The 13,153-nt window shown below is 36.4% G+C and overlaps 1 protein-coding gene across 2 annotated transcripts in view; it reads left to right on the top strand.

Moving 5' to 3' along the window:
- NCAM2 (neural cell adhesion molecule 2) overlaps nucleotides 1-13,153 on the top strand; it is a 550,011-nt gene that overhangs the window by 83,000 nt on the left and 453,858 nt on the right. The window lies entirely within an intron of this gene.

The raw sequence follows: 13,153 nt of genomic DNA, 5'->3' as shown, positions 1-13,153 counted from the left end.
TCTGATTTCTAAATGGTCCAGTGACACCTTCCATAGAGACATTCTCTGATAACCTAAGGCAGAGTTCACCATTCTTTTTTTTATGATGTCCTGTACCTTTCTTCCTTTTTTAGCTTTCTAATGTTGCTCTTAATACATTGTCTTGCAATTACCTTCTTCACATGTTCTGTAGACACTGGCTGTTGTGTGTGTGGACAGTGTATGAGTGTGTTTCTATATGTGGGTGTATTAAGTGACATAAACAGATTCTGTTTATATATATGTATGATATATATATTATACTATGTATAATATATATATTATACTATGTATATTTTATATACTATGTATAATATATATATTTATTTCATTCTACTGATGTGATTTTATTTTATATTTTAACTTTTGATTTATATTGGAATACAGTTGATTATTAATGTTGAAATAGTTTGTGGTCTAAAGTTCTTTTGGATGCTAAAAATGTCACAAAATCACAACTGGCAAAGTGAACCAGTAGAGTTATTTTCCTGGTACCAGAAAATATGATGCCGTTACATTTCATGGAACCTAGGAGAACTTATAAAAATCAAATTGCAAACAGATTCAAATATCAAGTATCAGTAAGAGAAAAACATGACTATAAAAATTAATGAAAGAAGAATACCAGAAGTTACTCTGTATGTGTTCCTCTAAGTGAAAGTAAAACCAGTAAGCTAGGAAAAGTGTCTATGACTTTATGAGATTTTTATCAAAGCTAAAATAGAATCATTTTACCACTTTATGTGTGTTACATTCTATTTACCCATCTAATCAACATTTTAGTATTTGTCCATTTCAGTAATCATTTCCTGAAATCCTGAGTTTCAATTATCTGTAAAATAGGCACCCTATTGGTAATTCATATCATAATAATATTGAGCAATTGAATGTCCTGTACTAAGAGCTATGAGAGTATAGAGATTATATATTATATATGATAAAATTGTGAGTAATCCTGGTGAAGATAGGAGATATATACAATATAATGTGAAATAGCAATGCAAAATCTTTCAGGAACTGTCAACATCCTATGAAATTGAGTGGATAGATGAAGTGGGGGCAAAAGAGTGAGAAAATGTGAGTAATTATGTAGTGAGAACTTCGGACTGAATGGAGAAGTAGAACAACATATTTTGGTCTAAAATGTAGTGGTGATAAATATGATCTTCACGTTGTACATTAAGAAACCATTGTTGTCGTTGTTCAGTTGTTCAGTTATATATGACTCTTTGCAACTCCATGAACTGCAGGCTTCCCTGTCCTTCACCACCTCCTAGAGTGTACTCAAACACACATCCACCGAGTCAGTGATGCCATCTAACCATCTCATCCTCTGTCGTCCCCTTCTCCCGCCTTCCATCTTTCCCAGCATCAGGGTCTTTTCTAATGAGTCAGCTCTTCTCATCAGGTGATCTAAGTATTGGAGCTTCAGCTTCAGCATCAGTGCTTCCAATATATATTCAGGGTTGATTTCCTTAAGGATTGAGTGATTTGATTTCCTTGCTGTCCAAGGGACTCTCAAGAATCTTCTCCAGCACAACAGTTTGAAAACATCAGTTCTTTGGTGCTCAGCCTTTTTTAATTGTCCAACTCTCACATCTGTACATGACTACTGGAAAAACCATAGCTGACTAGATAAACTTTGTCAGCAAAGTAATGTCTCTGCTTTTTAATATGCTGCCTAGGTTTGTCATTGTTTTTCCTCCAAGGAGTAAGTATCTTTTAATTTCAAGGTTGCAGTCACCATTCACAGTGATTTTGGAGCAAAAGCATAATTTTAAGTAGTTGAATATTCATTATTACTAATTTAAGGTGCAGAAGATTAATTGGTATCACATTTCCTTTAATGTACTGAATTTATTTCATTTTAATGTAAATGTCAAAGTATATTTTTTAAATGTAATTTATTTATTATTTTGCTGGATCTTCATGCTGTGCTCAGGCTTTCTCCAGTTGCCATGAGTGGGGCTACTCTCTAGTTGCAGGGCACAGGCTTCTCACTGTGGTAGCTTCTCTTGTTGCTAAGCAAGGTCTCTAGGGTGTGTGGTTCTCAGTAGTTGTGGCTCCTGGACTCTGGAGCACAGGCTAATAGTTTCGGCATATGGACTCCATGGCACGTGGGATCTTCTGGACCTGGGAATGAACCCATGTCTCCTGCATTGGTAGGCAGATTCTTCATCACTAATCCACCAGGGAAGGCTCTGTAAAAAAATATGTTGAATATTTTTTTAGGTTTATTTATGGCATTTTATTGTGGTCAATATATCTAAGATAAAATTTACCATGTTAACCATTTTTATGTGTATACTTTCCTGGCCTCATTCATATTGATGTGCAATCATTATCATTATTTTTCTCCAGAACTTTCTTCATCTGCAATCATTATCATTATCTCCAGAACTTTCTTCATCTTCCCAAACTGAAATTCTGTACACATCAAGCAATAACTCCCAACTCCCTTTTGCTCTCAGCCACTGGCAACCACCATTGCATTTCTGTTTTTTGTAAGTTTGACTGTTGTATGTTCTTAGTTGCTAGGTTGTGTCCAACTCCTTGCAACCCCATGGACTGTAGCCCACCAGGCTCTTCTGTCCATGGGGATTCTCCAAGCAAGAACACTGGAGTGGGTTGCCAGGCCCTTCTCCAGGGGATTTTTCCAACCCAGGGATCAAACCCAGGCTTTCTGCACTGCAAGCAAATTCTTTAATGTCTGAGCCACCAGGGAAGCCCTCACTACTGTATATACATCCTATAAGTGAAATCGTACAATATTTGTCCTTTCTTAGTGGCTTATTTTGCTTAGCATAGTGTCCTCAAGTTTCACTGAGGACATTTTATTTACATGAATTAAGTCATAGGGTGACTATAAAATTTTAAAGTTTAATGACATTGTGTTACAGTATGTTCAGTGTGTTATCCCTCAATTAGAATGCATATTTCAATGTATCATGCAAAATTGTGGTAAATGTCATACAATGACCCAGCATTTCCATAAGTCTCTGCGCATGTTATTTTATGAACCACAGATGAGTTGCGTCTCTGATTTTCACTGCACCTTTAGCATTCCCAAGATTAAGTAATTAGGGGTTTATATTTGGGAGCTTAAAACCTCTTCTATATAACCGTCTTATCCATTCAAGTTCTGGAAATTACTCTTTAGCAATCCTGTACCACTCCCACGTGATGGAGTCGTACACCGTTTTGTTGGAACCGCTCCAGGTAGCCGTCACCTCGCTTGTCACGTGCGGACACTTAGAGGCCCTTTAATATGATCAGTGAGTCAGATGTGTGCCTGTGCCCTGCTGTCTGTCACCACACTGCGTGTTAAGCAGGAACATCTTCCTCATTTTGTAGAAGAGGGACTTGAAACTGGATGAGGATTTAAGTGATTTACTGAGGGTCAGATACTTCTCTCAGAGCAAGGAATAGAACTATACCGTGGTTATCCAGCCCTAGAGGGTTCTTTGTTGTTGCTAATGTATTATTTTTATTACAGTATTGTTTCCTTAGCCTTGATCTGATCTAATTATAGTTCCCTGTGTGCTGAAATGATCTATATTAAAACTCCATTTAATACCTTATCTGCTTAGAAAAATGTCCAAGTATGGCATATTCCTGTCTGAGATCTGATATATAAAGAAATGTAATTAATTGTCATGAATTTGATGGTATTACAAAAAGATGCAATATATGATTTAAGATATTTTAATGTATTTAAATAAATGAACTTAAATTGATTTATATGATAAATGATAATACACACTTTGAATATATGCCTTGATATTCAGTCTCAGAATGCTAATTTAATCTGCATTAAGATTAATGTGGATTTATGTGGTGGTCCAGTGGTTAAGACTGGGCTATCACTGCAGGGGGCATGTGTTTGATCCTTGATCTGGTTGGGGAACTGAGAGTCCCCCATGCCACATGGTGCAGACAAAAAAAAGGAAACTAAAATTTAAAAAATAAATAAATTTTTGATCACTTAAAAAAAAAAGATTAATGGGATTTAATCTTAGAATCCAGGTCAATAAACTGGTGGGTCAGGAGCTGTAATTCACCAGTGGGCCAGGATCTGGTAGGTGGAGAATGTGAAAAGCCTGGGTTTGATTGTGGGCAAACTGAACCACATCTGGGACCAGATGGACTTCAGTTAACACTTTTTGCTTCCTCACTCTGTTCTCCTTGTTCATATTGATTTTAATAAAATCATATTAAAGAGATTTATGGAACAGGATTGATTCAGGGAAACTATTAAAAAGTCATGTCTGGTTTGATGGTTATGACTGTTTTTTTGTGTGGTGATTACACATGTGAAACTCAGTTCTCTTTTTAGCAGTTGGTGACAGAGCCACAATCTGTTACCTGAGCTAGGCTTCGTGCCTCACTGTAGAAAGATTCATCATATGTACATAGATAACTAGGAGATCAGTTTCAGAAATGTTTGTTGAGATGGATAAAACCAATATGTCCTGGAGACTGATGGCTGATGGGTAGTATTCAGTTAATGAAAGTGGATACTCCACCGGATTACATGAATAGTTTTAAAGCCTCTGAACATAATCAGTCAGTATTAGTCATGATGACAAGAAAGTGATAAAAGTAAGAACTTATTCAAAGACAGCTACTAGCTATTGTTAATTCATAATCAGTTCAGAGTGAGGTGCTTTTGTATCTATCTGTGTTTCTTAATGCCTAGATGAAATCAGGGACTTCATGATAAGCCTATCTTTGCTGCAGGGTAGAGAGGTTTTAGTAGATATTCATGCAGTTCCTTGAATCTTCAGCATGCGGTTTCAGTAAATCTCTACTTTGGCCCAAAGTCACAACACCTGATGTAACTGTTCATCTCTCTTATTGGAGAAGTCAGTGTTTAAATTTCATTTGAAGATGATTAATTACAGAAATATAAAATGAGAGAAACTTAGTTAAAAAAATGAAAATCTTCTCTAAAGAGAAATTGAGAAACTTTTGCTTAAAAATGAGAAACTTTATTGTTTATGATGGTGTAGTTTAAGAATATGATCATGAAGATGAGCATTTTCAAAAGAAGTTTGATAAAAGTATAATTTGTATTACAGGGGGAGATGAACTGAAAACATTCTTCTCTAGTGCTTTTATTGGAAAAAGCTGACTATGCATTTAATGCAGCATATAATGAAACTTGGACCCTTATAATTTACTAAAAAAATATACAGAAAGGATGTCTTTAGTTGCAGTTCTTATCTCTTTGAATGCTTTGCTAAGTAATTATTTCAAGCTTATACTTGCAAAAAATTGATAGAAAATTAGAGTCATTTAATTTTTTTAAACTGTTTTCCTTTGTGCACAATTTGCTTTGTCTAGCTTTCTCTTTTAAAGATCTTTATAGCTCTGTCAGTTAAGTTTGAGACTTGCCATTCCCTCTTCCTTCTTTTGTTTCATCCCTAACCATCATTTGTTTTAAAACTGGGTCAGTCTACTTTGATTTCATTTCCTTCCTTTCAAAAGATTATTGGTTCTAAAATAAAGAAGTTCCCTGACATTCAATATTACATATGATTCACAAAATACAGTTTGTAGAGTCCTCACAAAAAAGTATACGTGTATGAAAAACTTTGTATTCTGCTTGGTTATTTTTTCCCTGCCCAGTGAAAAGCAGTATAATTCTGCTCCAGCTAATCCTTTTTCCTGGAGCAAAACGAGGAGAATTCCATAAGGCACAAACCGTTTCTCAGCTTTCCTCCTTCATCTGGCCAGGATGGGTCAGAGAACTGAAAGAGGACTTTTTTTTTTTTTTTTTTTTCAGAATGAGTACATTGACATGGAGTGTGAGGTGACTGCAACCTTGGTCAAATTGCTGAGGCTGATTTCTTGCTATTATCAGGGATGTTTATCATGTAAAAGGAGGCATTGTGTTGAGTAGAGAGTTCAGACAAATAGGACGTTGAATAATTTTCCACTGTATGTAAGATCTATGATTTGGAGCAAGTTACCCAAATTCTTTTAGTTTCAGATTTTTATTTAGGAAAATGAGGGATAGCACTTATTTTTCAAGAACGCTTTATGACAAGATATTTTGGATGAAGTGTTAGTTATTAATTAGTGAGTCCATTATTTGCAACCCAGGTGACAATCATTTAAGGTAGATTAAATGTAACATCAGAATTGACCTAATGTTTTACTTCTACCCAATGTCTCCACATTAGAAGACTTAAACCTAAAAAAAGCAAGGAAAGAAAGAATAGATTTTCTTTCTGTTGAAGATTTTAGGTTTGGATTATTATTTTTTTTCTTCTTAGATAGCTTCTCAATTACTTTTGAAAGATAAATGAAGGACTACTGAGAAAGAATCATCTATAGGACACTGTACAGCAATAAAAACAACAAATTCCTGTTTCTCAATCTTCTTTCTCAGTTTCATATTAATGAGGCTCAAGGTATAAATGATAATGCTACATGTAATCAATACCCTAAAACGTAACCTAGGACCTTTGCTTTTGCATTTAAAATGAAGATTTTTATATGCAAAAACTGAAGAGCAGTACAGAATAAAATTTTTATTTCTTCTGTAAGATGAAATTGTAAATAACTCATTACTCTGACTTCTTGTTTCATTTTAGATATAAAATTCACTTTCCTCTTAATTCATAGAGAATTTCATTCATTTAATAGACTTAGCAAGTCACTAACATAAGTGAGAAACTGTGATAGTACTTATGGATGTTCTCCAGATGGAAATATTTCTTTGACCTCAAGAAGTTCATAGTCAGAGGGGAAATAAGACTGTCAAATGCTTTCAGGATTGCTTATGATGTGCATTTTGAAGAGCATAAACAAAACACTGCAATAATTGGTGAGAAAATGACCACTCTAACTTGTCTATTTTGCTTCTGTTTGCCTTGTTCTTTGGCTCTGTAAGCTTTCTGGGCACTGCCCTCTTTCCGCAATCAGCCTATTTTCATCCTTGTCTTGTTATTTTAGTTCCCTTTTGCATGCATATTCAGTGGCTCAGTCCTGTCTGATTCGTTGCTACCACATGGGGTATAGCATGCCAGGCTCCTCTGAACTTTTAATTTTCTAGGCAAGAATACCTACTGGAGTGGCTTGCTATTTCCTGCTCCAGACAATCTTTCTGACCCAGGGATCAAACTCACGTCTCCTGCATCTCTTCCTGTGGCAGGCGGATTCTTTACCACTGTGCCACCTGGGAATCCATAGTTCCCTTTATATCACCTTTATTTCTATTCCCTATTGATGTAGTCTATCTCCACACTCTCAGGAGAATAAGACTTATCTCCTTAAAAATACTGATGGCCCCTCATGTTTTTGACATTAGGAACATGCTCCTTCATTTCCTCAGGTGTTGCTTCACCATCTGGGCACACTGGGTCACATTTTTCAAACATTCAGTGCTTTTCGCTGTTGGCCAAACAAGACATCCAGTTTCTAACTTCATACACTTTATTTTTCTTGTGCTTAGAATGCCCTTGCCTGGTGCCCCTGCCTGGAACAATAATGATTATCTTTAAAGATGGCATTAAAGTTTTACCAAACACTTCCTAAGTCAGAATTGATAATATCACTATAAAACATTGATTCGTACCCATCACATGTATTACTTTTTGAATCATTTGGGAGTCCCTTAGGTACTTTTCTATCCTTACACTATCTATCAGCTCCTGGGATGTGCAGTGTATTATTTTTTAAGAATTCCCCATGGTTTATGCCTGTTGGAGATCAAAAAGGCTTGTTGATGGTAATTAGGAGTATAGTGCTATATGAATTCAACCTCCTTTGTACTGATAAATAGATCACAATTTTTGACTTTCCAAAATAAAACATGGATCATCATTGGACCATTGACATGTGGTGCTTAAGTGTCTTGTTTCACAGAATAGTTCATCTCGTTATCTTGATGGTAATTAAATTTAGTTTGAAAAGTAGCTAGCTCACTAAAGATTAGGCTTTATTAAAGGCCTTATTAAAAGTGATAGTAAATATTATTACTACTGTTGCCACTGCTATTATACCTACTGATACTACCATTAGTAATAGCTAAAGCACTTTATGTTTGCTGTGAACTGTAGAGAATCTGAGCAACTTGTCTGTAGAGAATGCAGAGCATCTTATCTGAGTCTTTGATGTCAAGCAAAGGTTTTGCTAGACTGATTCGTACGATCATGTTTATATTGTGTGTGTCATTGTAATAGAACTGCAGTTTTCCCATTCCCTATTCTGTGTTTCAGTTGTACTAGATGCCTTAGATTTTCACAAATTCTTCATGCTTCCTGGGTCTCTGATCCTTGGCACCTCTGCTGCCTCCTTCTGAAAAGCTAGTTTCAGGGTTGAGGACACATATCTAAACATAGTGTAGAAATCTCCCAATCCTCTTCTGAATGGGAGGGCTACTGTTTGCTCCTTTTGATGCCTTCCTTCTACCAGGGCATTTATCAAAAGAAAATATCTTAGTTTGTCACTCTTACGGCTTGTTCATTCTTTGAGGTCAAGAATCTCCATTATAATTAATGAGATTCTATTATTAAGAATAATAGAGTTTTTATTCTCAACTTTTATTAGTATAGCAACTGGAACTGAGTTCTGTTTGCATGCATTTGAATGGATAAATGAATGAATGGATGCATCAATGAATAGAGGAATAGCTCAGTGTTAATTATTATCTCCATTTTGTAGGACAGAAAACTGAGGCTCAGATAGTGTAGGCTAAGCTTGGAATCTAGACCCCAGTGAACACTAAAATCCATTTTCTTTTTATTTAGTTGAAATTTTTCTTGAGACAATTGTAGATTCACATATTAATTACGGCTTTCCAGAGAAACAGAACCAATAGAAAATGTATGTATGTATGTATGTATGGATGGATGGATAGATAAATAATCAGGGAAGAGATTTATTTTAAGATATTGGCTCACACAGTTATGAGGCTAAAATCCAGTGATCTGGGTCTTGCCAACCAGAGACCCAGAAGAACCAGTTGTATTAGAATCCCTAAGATTTAAGAGAGCTGGTATAGACTGTAGTCCAAGTTGAAGGCCTAAGACCAGAAACCCTGAAGACAGAAGGAGAGTGGTGTCCCAGCTCAAACACTAGGACTGAGAGTGAATCCTTGCCCTTCTCAGCCCTGTTTTATCAGGCCCTTGAAGGACTGGGTGGCCCCCACTCATGTGAAGGAAGGCCACTACTTTACCTAGTCCATCATTAAAATGCTAGACTTTTCCAGAAACTCACACACACACACACACATTTGGAAATAGTGTGTAACCAACTGTCTGGATATCCCTTGACCCTGTCAAGTTGATACATAAAATTAACAATCTTGCATGTAGTTCTAAGAAGTTATTCTGGGAAATTTCTTGTACACTTTGCCCATTTCCCCCCATTGTTAAAATTTGACAAAACTGTGGTAAAATATATCATTACTAGGATATTTGCACACCTATCTTAGGTCAAATCTGCACACCTATCTTAGTCAAATATTTCCTGGTTTTACTTTTACTCGTTTGAATGTGTGTATCTGGGTTATGGTCAGTTCTATACCGTTTTATCTCCTGTTTGGGTTACTGTATCCATCACCACAGTTAAGACATTGAATAAATAGTTCCAACACCACAAGGATTCCTCATATTGACCTTTTATGACCTCACCTACTCCCCTCCCACCTTCCCTCAGTCCCAACTTTCTGGCAATCACTAATCTGCCCTCCATTTCTAAGATGTTGTATTTTCAAAATTGTCATATAAATGGAATTGCATAGCATGTAATGTTTTAAACTTCTTCAAATTTAAAATATTGTGGTAATTCAATAAAGTAGTAGTAATAATATCCTTATTAATAATAATTTACTTTCAGACTTCCTTGGCAGTCCAGTGGCTAAGGCTTCACACTTCCAATGCAGGGGGCGCTGGTTCAGTTCTTGGTCAGGGAATTAAGATTCCACATGCCCTGAAACGTGACCAAAAAATTAAAAACAAGCAAACAGACAAGAAAATTTGAAAAACAAATTAATTTCATATATGCTTGTCATATGTATCATAGATTAGGAGATTGCCATATTTTAATATTTCTTCCCCATGCTCTGAAGGCAGGGGTTATTAAGCCTTTCTCTCCAGCTCTACCATTTCACATCTTTCTTTTTAGCACAGGCTATATAGTGCATGGGCTTCCCTGGTCGGTGGCTCAGACGGTAAAAAATCTGCCTGCAATGCAGGAGACTGGGGTTTGATCCCTGGGTTGGAAAAATCCCTTGCAGAAGGGAATGGCTACCCACTCCAGTATTCTTGCCTAGAGAATTTCATGGACAGAGGAGCCTGGAGGGCTACAGTCCATGGGGTCACAAAGTGTCGGGCACAACTGGCCAACTAACACTTTCACTTTATATAGTTGATACTCAATAATGTTTGTCCAAGTGATAAATCAATAGCTTTCTGTATTTGAAATTACAGAGCTCTGTGCTTTGGGTTTATCATGAAAATAGTACCTTTGCATGTTCGATAATCATCACTCATGTAAATTAAATATTTTTTATATTGCAATATGGGCTTCTGCAATATTGCAGATGGTGTTAGTGGTTAAGAACTCACCGGCCAGTGCAGGAGACATAACAAGTGTGGGTTTGATCCCTGCGTAGGGAAGGAGGAGGGATTCAGGGATCCCTGGAGGAGGACATGGCAACCCACTCCAGTATTCTTGCTTGGAGAATCATATGGATAGACATACCTGGTGGGCTACAGTTCATAGGATCGCAAAGAACTGGATGTGACTGAAACAACTTAGCATTCATGTACCCGTGTTGTAATATGATCTATAATACATAATATTTTATGATGTAGCAGTTGCAGATTGTGCTTGTGGAATTTTTATAGATACTAGAGAAATCAATGCACCCACCCTATTTCCACTTCCTCTCCTCAGTTATTATCTTCTATCAACGGTTAAAATTATTTCATTATAATAGGTTCAGTTCAGTTCAGTCATTCAGTCATGTCCGACTCTTTGCGATGCCATGAACTGCGGCATGCCAGGCTTCGCTGTCCATCACCAACTCCTATAATAGGTTCTGAAAGCCTAAAATTGAATTTCTTTATTAAAAATATATTTAGTTATGTTAAAGCCTAAAAAATGAATGTATTGTTATTATTATCAAAATCATACTATTATTTTTTGTTTTATTATTCTATTTTGTTATTAACCATTATGCCTTTTCTAGCTGGAAGTCTTTTATTTGCAAGGAATGGAGAGTCTCTTAATTTAGCCTCATGCAAAAAGGGGTTTCTTGAACGAATGCATTTATTCAGGATCTAGGGTGGAAGAACTTACTATCTGGGCACTTTCAGGACTGGGCAGTCTCTCCTCTCCACCCTCTCTGTCATGGAATTTTCTCCCTTTGCACGTCTGCTCCAGTTCTTTCTCCACTGGCTGGATTCCTCAGCTTACACTGTCCTCTTGTGTGCCAGTTCGAGCCCAGATTATCTCATGTTCATTTTGCTTGATGTCTCCCACTTGCCTCTGGGCTTATAATCCTCAGGCTGCTGGCCTGGCGTCAGACGGGCTCTTTTCTCATCAGATTTTCACCACTAGCTGTGTTGTCATGGCTGGAGAGCTGGGGGTCTCTGATGCAGAGCACTGGTGTGCCTTTTCTGCTAGGGCTTGGGTGATGGTACGTTTCTGAAGATATGATTGTCGGTACCTGAAGGCAGTTCTAAAGACCTCTAGTATGATGAATAAAGATGAGTTTCTAGTTTCTGTTGCTATTTTCTTGTAGGTTAGTGTCAGCTCATCGCTTTAAGTCTGGGAACAGATTTGTTACTCAGTATATATGGTTTATGATAGAAATTCACAGGAGGGAATTAATTTATCATAAAACTATAAAAAATAAAAACCTTCAGATTTAATTTAATTGTGCCTAGACTTATTTAAAGGAAAATATAAAGGATGTTTGAATATTCGTTTGAAGAATGACCTTCTGATAGGAATACATTGAAGCCTTTTTTTTCCCATTTATTTTATTAGTTGGAGGCTAATTACTTTACAATATTGTAGTGGTTTTTGCCATACATTGACTTGAATCAGCCATGGATTATATGACCTAAAGTTAAAAACATGAGGACATATTCTTTAAATGAGGTAGAATATTGTTTGTAATCTGTCAACACATTTTTCGTAAATGAGATAAGTGGATGAAGTATGGACATTGGAGTTACACCTAGTTTTTCGTAAATGAGATAAGTGGATGAAGTATGGACATTGGAGTTACACCTAGTATCACCGATGCTGAAATATCTGAGGATGCTTTTCCATGGCCATGACACGTGAAAGAGAATTTAACAACAGAACAGAAGAGGACTTTGGTGATGAAGAGGGAAAACAAAAGAAAGAAAAATTTCCCAAGGCGTATTTTCTCTTTTGATTCAAAAACTCACTTTGCAGATATGAAGTTCTGTTTATAACCCAAGAGATGAATACAATTGCCCGCTTTACATTGTACTTGTAAGGAAATGTATAGTTGGCAAAATCGCATGCACATAGTACACAGCTGTTCAAAATATATGCTATAGCTTATAAGCTCAGAACAGGTTTATCTCGTCGTCCTACACCGATTTCATTTGGGTGTAATGCAAGCCTTGCATACGTAATATGGATTCTGAGGGGCTCTAAGGAGCAGGATGATCCAAGAACAGTGAAGGTGCTTCAGTGTAGCAAAATGTCACCACCTCAGAAACTGTGTAATGAGACATGCTGAAAGATTTTCAATAACAGGATGTGTAACAGTGACTGTAGTGGTGCCAAAATGTGAGTCCTAAATAAAATGAACAGTTAATTTAACTAGAAAATGTGACAGAGAAGTTTCATCTGTGTTGAAACTTCACAGTTTATGCTTCCACAATTTTCCAGTTTAAATTTGTACCTGCGTGTGTTTGATTTCCTCCCTCTATGTAATCTTTACACCTGAATGCCGTATCCTTCTGTCTTATTGATTTTTTCATATTTAATTAATATTTTCAAATACAAAAATCAATCCATTCTTTTAATAATGGTATTTATTTTTTACCATTTTGTGGCTAAGCCTAACATTGTAACTGTTTTCCCTGAAAGATGACAGGGATTGCATGAGGATTTAGATTGTCTCTAAGACTTA

Source organism: Dama dama, chromosome 31 (assembly GCF_033118175.1).
Source record: "Dama dama isolate Ldn47 chromosome 31, ASM3311817v1, whole genome shotgun sequence".
Classification (NCBI taxonomy): domain Eukaryota; kingdom Metazoa; phylum Chordata; class Mammalia; order Artiodactyla; family Cervidae; genus Dama; species Dama dama.
Note: the sequence above shows the minus strand (reverse complement) of the source record. Positions and strands in the feature narration are given on the sequence as shown.